Here is a 12721-nt window from a genome sequence, read left to right on the forward strand (position 1 = left end):
CATATAAAGGCGACTGCACACATTAAAACAAGGCAACTCCTTCTCAATAAATTAGCATGCCTGTGTTAACAGGAAGACATAATAGCTGTTATTTATATTGCACTTGCATATTTAATTTTCTTTACAAATAAAAGCTTTATGCCTCCCTTTGAGCCTCCCCTTCAGCCTTTCACTACAATAGCTATAACTAAACTATTACTCCAAATTAGCCTGGCATTCAGCGTGCATTTGTATTACTCGCATGATTTTTATTGGTTTTTTTAGTAATTATTTTTCCTCTTGGTTCATTCATCAATCATATTTACAAACCCATTGTTGCACTTAATGCCAGTTGAGTGTTCTCACACATTTCAGCACACAGACAGAAACTGCAAACTAGGGCAGCTCTATTAGGATCTCTAATATTTCTGAGGAGTCTGAAGGTGCTGACAGCTTATGGTCTTTCCAAGGCAAGTGCAAGTGCCTCAAAGTCCATCTATCTGCAGTTACTGGAAGGGGTAAAATGACACCGCACGCTTCTCCTCTGAGAACGAATCCTCTCCCCAGAGGTTAGAAATGGGGAACAAAAAGCAAACTAGAGTTGGACATCTGAGGACTGATACTCATTTGAACTCCCAAATAATCATCTGTGCCACACTGGCTGCTTTTGCAAAGAGCTTATTTTGAAGCTGAGTTGATTACCTTCCTTGTTGTTTTGCCAATTTAAATTAAGTGGTACGTCAAGACCTAACCCTGAAGCTCTGCCACCCCGCAACGCCCAGTGAGAGCAGTGGAAGCAGCTCCAGGATGGCAGAAGCAGGCCTCTATTTTGCTTGGGCTATAAACGTTTTTGGGTTTTGTCCTCACTCAATTTTTCTCTTCTTTACACCAACTTAGTATAGTAGGCACTTCAGAGTGGAGAGTATCAAGAGAGAATTTATTTCTCAGGACCGCAGAAAACGGTGTTTCTCAGGGCTACAGAAAATGGGAAGTAGTTCCAAGAATCCAATCGGGCACATTGTCACCACAACCCTGTTTGCATACAAGTCCATTGTCAACTGAAGGAACTGGAAAATTATGGCTATTTATCCATTCCTCTTTTTACCCCCCGTTGTGCCTCTTTTGGCAAAGCAGCTGAAGAGTTTGCATTGTTTCAAATTTAATGCTTGCAGATGGTTTTTATTTAGATTTTGTTTTATTGGTGAGACACGCTTCCTCTGTTTATTAAATTGTGCCTACTTTTTGTCATCCGTCATGTTGCCCGCAATTTCTGCGCAGAGCTCGAGGGTAGGGTTTGTTGTTACTGCTGCTGTTGGGTGGGTTACTTTTTGGGGGGGGGGTAATCTGAAATATGATCGAGCTCCGAGCGCCGGGGAAACAGCGCGTCTTCTCATTCACTTTTTCCCGCGGAGGAGCATGAGGCTCCCGCCGGGCGGGCAGGGGCGCGGGGTGCTGCCGGGGGAACGGGCGCCCGCCCCGGGGCAACTCCGCCTCCGGCCGCGGCCGGCGAGGGAGCCCCGGGGCACGGCCGCGGGCGGGGGTCACGTCTGGCCGCCGTGCCCCGGAGGCGGGAGGCCCCGAGGGCGCGGGCGGGCGGCCGGGTCCCCCTCCGCGGGGCGCCGCGGCGGCTGCCGGGCGGCGGCAGGTGGTGGCCGCGGCAGCGCCCGGGGGTAGCCCGGCGGCTCCGCCGGGACGGGCCCCCTCGGTCGGCGACTCCCCCCGCGCGGTGCCCGCGGGCCGTCCGGGCGGGTTTTGTCCTCCAGAGCCCCCCCGAGCCCCCGGCCGGCCGCGGGCGCTGATCGCCGGCAGCTCCGCGCGGAACTCGCAGGCTCCAGAGCAGGAGGTGGGAACCGCGGGCGGTTTGGGCTTGCTCGGCTTCTTCTGCGTTTGTTTTTTGGTGCTTTCCCCCCCCCTAGCTGTATGCGGCTTTTGGGGTTTCTTTTTGTTATTTTTTCCCCTCCTCTTTTCCCACCGCGGGTATTTGGAAGGAAAGCGGGAATGCCGCGGCCCCGGGAGAGCCTCCGCGGGCCGGGCCGGGCCGGGCCGGGCGGGCCGGCGGCGCCTCCCCCCGGTTCGGGGGGTCCCCGGGCTCGGCCCCCGAACGCCCCTCTCTTCCGTTCTCCATGTCATTTCCTGTGCTAATAAGATGGTGGTCACGGCCGGGAGGGAGGGAGCCGCCGCTGCCGCCTCCGCCGAGCCCGGCCCGGCCCCGGGACCCGTCCTCGCCTGGGACTAGCCAGCGGGGCCGGCGGGGTGGGAGGGCGCAGCCAGCCGGGCTCCCCCCGCCCCTCCCGGGCGGAGCGGGCCCCCCGACGCCGAGGCGGGCTCCCCGCGCCCGCAGTGCCGAGGTGAGTCAGCCTCGCTGGTAGCCAAGGTGGCCACGAAAATGGCTGCGGAGCGCGGGGGGAAACCCGTCCCAGCCCGGGGGGGGAGGTCCGGCCGAGGGGTGCCCGCAGCGGGTGGGGCGGCGGCGAAGACCCGCGGGCACAGGTATCGCCCCCCCCTTCCCCGCCCGCCCCGCTTTTCCCCCCTCGGGGCGGGCTGCGCGGGGCCCGGCCCGTCCCCGCCGCTCCCGCCGCGCCGCTCCCGCCCGCGCCGCGGCTGCGCCCGCCCGGCCCCCCCGCCCCGCCCGCGGCCGCCAGCGGGGCCGCGACTGACGCGGCCGGCGGCCAATGGGCGGCGGGGGCGGGCGGGCGCGCGCCACATTGGAACGCGGGGGCGGGGCGCTCCCGGGCGGCGGCGGCGGGATACGGGCACAGCCCCGGGGACACGGGCACCCCCACCCCCGGGGACACGGGCACAGCCCCGGGGACACGGGCACCCCCACCCCCGGGGACACGGACACCTCCACCCGCGGGACACGGGCACAGCCCCGGGGACACGGGCACCCCAACCCCCGGGGACACGGGTACCCCAACCCCCGGGGACACGGGCACAGCCCCGGGGACACGGGCACCCCAACCCCCGGGGACACGGGTACCTCCACCCGCGGGAACACGGGCACAGCCCCGGGGACACGGGCACCTCCAGCCCCGGGGACACGGGCACCCCAACCCCCGGGGACACGAGCACAGCCCCGGGGACACGGACACCTCCACCCGCGGGACACGGGCACCCCCACCCCCGGGAACACGGACACCTCCACCCGCGGGACACGGGCACAGCCCCGGGGACACGGGCACCTCCACCCCCGGGGACACGGACACCTCCACCCGCGGGACACGGGCACCCCCACCCCCGGGGACACGGGCACAGCCCCGGGGACACGGGCACCCCAAACCCCGGGGACACGGGCACCCCAAACCCCGGGGACACGGGCACCCCAAACCCCGGGGACACGGGCACCCCCACCCCCGGGGACACGGGCACACCCACCCCTGGGGACACGGGCACCTCCACCCGCGGGACACGGGCACCCCCACCGCCAGGGACACGGGCACACCCACCCCTGGGGACACGGGCACCTCCACCCGCGGAGACACGGGCACCCCGGCTGCGAGATGCGGGCACACCCCGTGGGACACTGGCACGACCCTCGTGGCATTGCTCACGCCCCTTGCGCAGAGCTCGGGCTGAGCTGCCCTTGCACCTCTCAGCCGGGATGCTCTCTTAACTCGCGCTGAAAAACTCCAGATGCACCTTCTTGGGCCTTCTTCCCTCTGTGGGTTTGGGGTTTTTTTTAAAGTTACAGAATTTCTCAAGTTTCTTTGCAAATGGTGCTATAGCGCTTATATTTCAGAGGGAAATGGAAGATGCCTCCAGAGTCCCTTTTTCGGATCATTTAAAAAAAAAGAAAATCTGGCCTGTGGGCAAAACTGTTGGCTCACTGTTGCTTCCTCTTTTTCCTGTGATTAATGCCTCTCATTAGTGGGAGGAGAACTGGCAGAACCAGCTTAAAAAAACACCACCCTAACTGTAAGATAGGATTGTTTTCCAGTTCTGCAGGTGTGTGCAGCGGTTTGTTGAGCAGCAGAGGAACCCCAGCCTGAAATATCCAGCAGCCCCTTGGATCCAGTCCTGCCAGCAAGGTTTAACTCCCTGTGAGACTGGCAGAGCACAGGGTCACTGCCTGGGTTGTGCTTCACACCCCCTAAATTTCTGTTTGTCTAATGACCCAGATTATAAGCAGTGAAAGTGGAAAGGGAAATGAGTCTAATGAATTGTGTATAAACTGCTTTTGCTTTTCAAGTGCAAGCTGCAGTCAGAAACAAAAGTATTGAGATGATGGGTGTTTGCTTCTTGCAAGGGGTGCTTTTGGACCAAGGAAGGAATAGTTTAGCACAGAGCTGAGTGGCATGGAGCCCTTGAAATACATGCAGCCTGCAAAGAGCTCAAATGTTGATATGGCCAAGGACTGCCTTGGCAAAGGAGGGGTTGGCTGCTGGAACCACTCATGAGGGGGGATTTGAGGTAGCCATGGGAGATGCCAAAGTTTGGCTCTTGGCTAGATGCTGGATTGACTGATCTCACTGTGGCGTGGAGCAGCAGTACTGGGACACGTTGTTTTTCTTTCCTGCCCAGGAGTCGTGTCAAAGGCTGCTGCTCCTTCCAGCTGTTTGTGGAGCATGAAGGAGGTCCTGAGGCTCCTGACTCAGTGCTGGCTTTGGAGCAGACTTGGGTCTTGGGATACTGGGCTGTTGTTCCTCTGGCATCTTTGTGGACCACGCATGAAGCATGGTGCATTCTAGTGCAGTTTGTGGGGGATTCTTATTGTGAGCCTTATTGCTCACTGATAGCAATTACTTCCATTTTTTTAACAAGTAAAGGTTATTGTGAGGATAGTACCTGATTTTAAATAATGAGGGCAAAAGCAAGGACTTCTTTAAAACCTGGTATTTTATGAACTGATGCAAGGTCCATCTTACTGGGATGGGCTGGGGGCAGCTTGTTTCTCGTATTGCTTGCTGGAAAGTGATGGAACTGCTTGAAATTGGTAGGAGCGATGTAAAGGTGGTGAACACTGCATGAGGAGCCTGAAGCAGGAGGGCTCCTGCTCTGCAGCTGGCTGGCTTTGCGATCAGGGGGATACAGGCATTGTGGGGAGTGAAGTTGCCACTCTGAGTCAGGAATCAAAGTGTCTATATCAATGAGAAATACAACAAGCCCAGGCAAGAGAGGTGTTTGGTCGTTTTATGGATAGTGCCATGTACACTTTATCTTTAAGTGTTTTTTTTAAATATTCTTTTTTGTTTCTCATGCTGGTTAATTCCCAAATGGAGTGTGGGGTTTTAAGGGTTTTTTTTTTTTTCCCATGTTCATTTATGCAAGAGAAGTATATGCTTTTACCTAACTCTCTATTTTTAAAGTTGCTGTTAGCAGGGCCTGTCCCTTGGTGCTACTAAACCATTCCCATTTTTAAAATGCTGCCTAATATTTGTGACATTTTGGGGTAGCATATTTAAAATACTTACTGCCAATCCAGTGGTGTTGGGTGTGAAGATTTGCATGGAGAACATCCCAAAAAAGAATGGTTTGCGTTTGTTTTTTTATTTGATAACGAAATAGTAATGGTATAGGTTAACTTGGGGACTTTTAGAACAAAGAGATAAGGTGCTAAAACTTGATCTGAAGAAGCACCAGTGAGAAGTAGTGACTGTTGTTTCCAGTAGAGTAAGTGCAGGTGGGAACTTCTGATGCTTCCTCAGAACTGGGAATATGTGTACCCGAGATCTGTGATTTTCCTAAGTAAAGCAAAAACAAGAAAATACCACTTTTATTCTTCAGTTTGCATTGCAGCTTTCTGGCTTTTTAAGAAATCTGGAGTCAGCTGGATACGCATCAGGGTTTGCATGATTGCATCAGTGCTGAGTTGTCTGATCTGTTCTCTCACCTGAGCACAGAGCCTTCAGACCCCGGGGCTGGGAGCTTGAGGCACAGGCATAGCCAGTGAAGGGCAGTCAGCACACGCAGTATCCTCTGGCATTGATTTCCTGCTGGCCTGCAAGTGGGCAGCCCTGCTGTGGGATGCTGGCTTTACTGCTTCACGTTCACCCCTCGTCATGCTCGTGGCGTTTCCCATTTTAAGTGTGGCTGTACAGTGCTCCTGCCTGAGGCTTGCTCGTAGCGGGTGAAGTTTCTTGGAGCTGAGCTCTTGTGCAGCTGCAGACAATTCTAGTGCCTCCTCTTGCACTGATGCCTCTGCATCATCAGGCTTTAATTTCACAGGGTTTTCTGTTCTCCCTATGACCTCTTCTCTGCTACCAAAGGTGTTTTTAAATAAAGTCTCTAGAGAAATGTTCCTTCTAAAGCTACACAGTAAAATGTGGCTTTTCAGGAATTCCTGCTAGTTAAACTTGTCTGTGCAAGTGGATTCCAGTAGCAAGTCCAACCACCCTAAGAAAAGCAGAGGACAAGGTGAGAGGTTCATGCAGTCCTGTATGGCATCTTAGGAAAGAAGATGAGGAAAAAGTGCTTTGGAAGGGAAGACTTTTGCAGGTACAGGAGGCCAAAGAGCAATGGAAAATACAGCAATCATGTGGCATATTTGAAAAGTAGAGGTAACCAAGGTGTATGGAAAGGAAACCTGGTGAGGGGAACAGGACAAGTATCCCATGCTGGAGAAGTTTTTCTTTTAATGCCCACCACATGAGGGACAATACTGATGGAAAAGTCGGGGAGAATTGAGAGTAAAAAAGCAGAGATGAAGGGGAACATTTTGACTTGGCAACTAGAAAGACATTTTCCATTTGGTTTTTTAGATGTCTGGTCACTGTCCTCTGCACCTGGGCTTTGAAGTTCAGCTAGAATTGAAGGTGGTGGTACTAGCACAGGCATTTTTCCAACTTCCATCCCAAGCTCTTCACATAATTGCAAGAACATATGTTTTTTGCAGAGACAGTCAAACAATTCAAAATATTGACACTTAAAACTTTGCTGTTGTGTTTCTTGGTCATGGCTCCATTTGTGGGGGCAGGATAATTGTATCCTTCAGAGCTGTTGCTGAAAGGGCACTTCTCTCTGCAAGACTGGGAGGCAGTACTCAGGCTCAGGACAGTTCCTCTGCAGTCAGAAGGTAAAAGCATTATAGATATAATTTAAGGTTTAAGCTGCAGAAACTGGCAGCCTCCAGCAGTCAATCAGTAATGTGTACTGCAGAACTGTTTCAATGCAGTCCCTCGCTCATGGACAGCCGTCAGTAAGGGGCCCACCAGAAGGGTCTGTCATAAGCCACGTTGTCCAATTTGAGCATGCTCTGATAAATGGATTCCTTTCTCTAGCCCCTTTCTTCTCCCTTCCTCAGGCATTGGCTTTTCAGCAAGGCTGGTTTTCCTTCGCCTGTAGTGACTTGTCCCAGAGGAGCGGCTGCTGTTCCAAAGCCTTGGCATCAAGCCCTGCTGGGGCTGCCACTCCCAGCACTTGCCTTGCTGCCTGTGCTGCTGTCAGCTGGGGCTGGTTTCTGCCCGTGGAAACCTGGCTGTGGGTAGTGGGCGAGATGTATAAGGACAGAGTGGTAAAAGTTCATGGGAGGTGATGTGGGGGATTAACTCACGGAGCAGCTCTAGGGTTGCTGTAATTAGCTTCCCTGAGAGCCAGCAGTGCTCCTGCCTTGCGCACTGAGCACTGAGCATCCTGTGCTGGTCCCCCAGCCAGGTCATCTCTGTGGGCTACAGGCACTGGTTCCAGGCTCCTGACTATGGATCAGGGCGCCTAGGACACACAATTCCAGTGGTCCTCCACTAACACCCTTTCAGAGTGTTGAAGGCTGCTAATTGGAGCTGGTATTGGTCAGGACGATCAGTCATTTGCAGGCTGATAATCAATATGAAATATTTTCTAGTGCTTTCCTCTTTTAGTACAATGAAGCTTTATTTTGAAAATGTATCATATAAACTGCATCATAATATTCTGGGTGGAGTTAAATGTGTACCTTCAACTGCAGACTTGAAACTAAGTGTTCACAGCATCTTCCTTGAAAGACATCCTAAGTTTGACCCAGTATGTTCCTCTTTACACCTTTCATTTGTATAAAACTTGATTTCCTCATGTCTATGTATATCAAGGGGATTTGCTGTTTGGGTTTTTTTAATTTGTTTTCTTCTGATGCTGCTGGGGTACTTCATGTGGTCTGCTCTTTCTTTGACTTGGAGATTCCTTGTTTGGAAATGCTAATGAGAATGCTAAATACACCACAGTTTGCAGAGTACAGTCCTCTTATCAATTCAGGGGAAATTATTGAAAACACTTGGAAAACTGACTGAGGAAAAAATCCATACTGATGACACAGAAGCATGCTTTTATGAGCAATAAAATATATTCTGTAGTTGTCATGTTTCACACCTAAGCTTGCTGATTATCTTTTCCAAGACCAAATTAGTTCAATCAGCTTTTGAAGACTAGAAGCTTTTAAGTTACTAATTTTCTCTTCCCTTTGTGACTGTAAAGACAACGTTATTATGAATTGTATGTTTCTAAGTTGCTTTTTTCCTAGAAAATTCTACCACATGTCACCAGCGGGGCCGGCCGCTGTGTGGGTGTAGAGGTGCCTGACCCTCACCGCAAAGTCCCAGCAGCTAATGCTGCATTGCTTTCTAAAGGTGGTAGCTCCAGAACAGCAGATCCACTTACTGCATCTCCTGGATGTGCTGAGACAGATGCCAATGTGTCCTCTCTAGCTGTGGTGGAGTTAACTAGTGATTGGCTGGGTGTTTTTATTATCCAGCTCTCATTACTAGTCAGGTGTTGAGATGTTTCTTTTGAATTCTTCTAGGATAGTTGGTGAATGTTTGTAGTCCCTTAGTGACTTGCACATGTGAAGTCATTCTGACATGCTCCCTCTGCTTTTTGGACTGGAATTGAATGAGTTCTTGGGCTCTTTCCGTGCTTCTGATAATCAGTGTTTTAAAAATGTCTGTAGTGTAAAGCTCCAGGTATTTTTGTGCATCCCAGTACCTTTATGTAGAAGACTGCACGTATAGACCAGAAGTGCTTGGCCCCTGCTGAAATGTTTTTCTGGTTAGCTGTGTTAGGATATACACGGTCTGAACACCCCTCTCTCTGTATGGAAGGGAATGTGCAGATCAAATCGTGGTGGTGGTGAATTCAGCACACGGATATCTGGTTTCTTGGCAGATCTGACACTGGGAGTATCTGGCCTGCTGCCTGCCCCAAGGAAAAGGGGGTCGGTGTGACCCATGCTCAACCACTGCTCATCCAAGCCGTGTAACATGAGTCCCTAACCTGTAGACAGATTTACCAGCTCTGAATAATGTCTGTTGTGCTGTGAGATCTTATCTTCCTAATGGCCTGCAAGAGGGTACAAATGAGGAGAAATAAATACTGCTCTTGCTTTTGCTTCCTGTGCATTTTGTGGAACAGTTGATGTGTTCTCATTTTGCCTGCTGTGTTTGTTAGTGCTTTTAAAGGACTGGGTTAGTTGGTCAGAATTTTGGGAATGAGTGAAAGTAAGATCTCCTCCTACCTTTTCATTTTCTCCCACATACTCTTTCCCTGTTTGCTGAACAAGTAAAAAGAAAGGAGCTGCCTGTTGTGTCCTGAAGTCTAAATAGAGTGAAACTACTGCAACAAGCAGAGAGGAACTGTTCTGTAACATCCTTTCACAGAAACAGGCACCAACTAGATAAATGGTGCCAAAGCAGGATTTTAGCTTTATTTTACATCTGTACTCATAGGTCCCAATGGAATGGAGATTCCCCTGCACCTGAAACTGTCTGCCTAGAGGTATTGGTGCTCCAGAAGCTTTACGATTTCACCTTTTGAGTTGGGTGGTGAGAGGGGGCATTGTCCAATAACCAGCTGCCTTCTGGAAGTCCAGATGTCTCTTGTAGGAGTGGAAGTTTCTCATCAGCCTTTGGGGTAAAGAGCTTTGGGTTGTGATTTGTAAGTAACAGTATGCTCAAGAAACTTTCTGTCATGTGACTGTATCAAGAGTGAAATCGTGTTTTGTGATTCCTGACAGAGTTTAGCAGCAGTCTTATAAAAAAACACTGGTGTATGTAAAGGCAGACCAGCATGTGGTTGTTGTTGCTGAGTGGGTTGTTGGTTTTGTGCAGGAAAAAGGAGCTCTGGCAAAATGCGCTGAATTTTCTGAGTTGCTGGGGCAGTTTGATTTTAGTGGATAGCTTGGCCATGGCTCATAGACGTGTGCACAAGCCTGTTCATCCATTTGGTCTTCTGACACCACTAAACATTCACCAGTGGAAGAAAGAGACAGCATACTGCAGGCAATCTTTCTTTCTAAAAGAAAGGAAAAGCTGGAACTTCTGGAAAAGTGTTGAGTGAAAGGCCATCTTGTTAGAAGATGGATGTGCTTTCAGAGGGGCTAATTTTGACACTAAGGAAATAGATGTAGAGCTGATTGCTGGCCAGGTGCCAGTGACTGAAGGGCAACAGAGGCTGAAATGCCAGGTAGTGCTGGCACTTCAGCCCATGACGGTTGGGTTGCATGAATTATCCCTCTGCCTTCCAGCTAATTTTATCCTGTTGATTTTTCATGAATCATTTCCCATCTCTGTGGGTTAGAAATTAAAGTGGAAGTTTGCTAGCCAGAATAGCCACGTCTGCTATTTAGAAACTAATGTCCGGGGTTTGTTTCCTGCCCACCTCCACACCTTCCCTTTCCCTTTTTACCTCCATCATTGTTGAAATACATGAATCACTACTGTTGCTCATCTACAACAATTTTTAGGCTGACCAGCCTGCAGAGGTGCAGGGGTCTTCTGGGTGCATGTGACCTCCCTGTGGGCGATGGGGTGGCAGGCTCAGTGCTATGTGGCAGGGTCCCAGGTGCACAGTGATGCTGGCTGGACCTCACCAGGGCATTTTGAATTTCCTACATGTGCTTTATAAAACATTAAAGACACTCCAGTGTCTTTTCCCTCTCCCAGCACAGCAGAAGAGCAGGAGTGTGAGAGTGGCCCAGCCTGTTATGTCCCTACCAAACACTTCCTCTCTCCAGCTTTTCTGTCTGTCCATGAATGAGAGTAAAAGGTCATTTGGGCAGTAAATTCACATCTCTGCTTCCCTTTGTTGAACTGTGTGCCCTTGAGTGACAGCTGGGCCAGCGGCAAGGGAAGGATAAGTTCATTATTCAGAAGTTGAGGGCTACAAGTCAGAATCCAGGGACCCACATGGGAGTTGCGTAGCGTGGGGTCCTGTTGGTGAGCAGTTTTGCTGGCAGCTGTGCTAAGGATAAAAGCACATTCCCTTGAAGTATAGTGAGTACTGGATGAGTGAGAGGAGGTCTCTAGCTTGCTCATGTTCACTTCTAATCAGTCTTGGTGGATCGCAGCAAATACAGGAGACTGAATGAGTGATTGTGTTGGGACAGTTTTGAAAATTGCCAAGTGGATGGCCTGGGAAAATAAAAGCTGGGTAGCATGACACCAATCCTGGGAAAATATAAAGTTATTCATGCCTGAAAATTGGTGTTGGGGAAAGTGTTTTGTACTTCTTAAAACGGTTTGATTTTGTTCTTGGAGAAGTTTACTGTTGGTTTAAAGACATGTCTCTATATGTGATATATATAATTACATGTAAAAGGCAGCTAATTCAGTGTGTAAGAACCCAATTAATATCCAATGCCAGAGAATATCAATAAAATACATGTGGCTTAGGAAGTGAAGTTAGTGACTGACAGAGAACCAGCATACAATAAATAAGCTGAAGTGGCAGTATAAAGAGTAAGGGGGATGAAGGATACTATAAGCTGAAGGACAGTACTAGCGCACTAATAAATCAACTGTTTGAGAATTGACTTTAAGATGAATGTAGAAAATACCTTCTCAACATCAAAAGATCGTGGTTCTGGCATTGCCAGCTTAGATGAGGGGAGCAAATAATCCATCTATTTTAAGCTAGAGCTTGATCATTTTACAGAAGAGTCTCTGCAATATGATATGAGGAGGCTGTGTTTTCAAAGAAGTAGAGTTGATGACCCTTCTCTTCAGATAAGGGGAAGGGAGAAGCCAGTTCTGCCTGACACTTACTCAGTGATGCAGAAGACATGACTCATCACTGGCAAACTGGGTAGATGAAACATGTTTGGTGAATTGTAGCTGTTGATAGGGGCAGGACAGTGTAACACAGTTTGTTTGGTAAATGAGATTATTGAAACCAAGTCATTTTCACGCAGACAAGTGGAGATTTATGAACCTGGAAAGGCATGTCCTGAACGTGATCTCTGAAGGGAGGCTGTGTCCTGAGCAGTCCCCATGTGAGAGCGTGGGGATCAGAATGGGCAGGCAGCCCTGGGGAGCTTTCTGTGCCAGGTCCTAGCGAGAAAAGACAGCCATGATTTCAGACACAAGCAGGGTGGAAATGAATTAGGGTAAGGAGGTAGTTTTACATCTGTAAACTTTATATTTACTTCAGAATCAGTATTACATCAGCGTGGCTTTCTAGTGCCAGCATCTTGAAGTAATACAGAGAAAATTGGAAGAGTTACACAGAGGAATGATACAAATTGTTGGAAAGCTGAGAAGATACTGCATGGCTACATATCTAGGGCTCAGCTCTGTATGTGGTTTTATTCAGTCCTTATCACTATTGCTATCCAAACACCTTTCAGTAGTGCCTTAAGGAAGAAGGCTCACAGCTGCCACTTAGTTGTACTCTTATTCTGTCCTTAGGGAGAAAAATGGTAAAATAACATCTAGTTTTAGTACTGGGGCTTTGTGTCTGTTTGTTTTAACTTTATAAATGTAGGTATATATTTATGTTGAAGCCAGAGGCAAAGAAGTGCAACTGGTGGTTCTGACCAAAGATGGTGAAGTTTATTACAGCC

General features: G+C 49.9%; 1 protein-coding gene across 2 annotated transcripts in view; it reads left to right on the forward strand.

The window, feature by feature from the left end:
- The first annotated feature begins 2251 nt into the window (after positions 1-2251).
- Positions 2252-12721, forward strand: part of PRDM11 (PR/SET domain 11) — a 42048-nt gene continuing 31578 nt past the window's right edge. For both annotated transcript variants that reach the window (XM_063158850.1, XM_063158851.1), the window contains exon 1: positions 2252-2327. The gene's annotated coding sequence lies outside the window, so the exon portion shown is untranslated. The remainder of the gene's footprint in view (positions 2328-12721) is intronic.

Source organism: Melospiza melodia, chromosome 6 (assembly GCF_035770615.1).
Source record: "Melospiza melodia melodia isolate bMelMel2 chromosome 6, bMelMel2.pri, whole genome shotgun sequence".
Lineage (NCBI taxonomy): Eukaryota > Metazoa > Chordata > Aves > Passeriformes > Passerellidae > Melospiza > Melospiza melodia.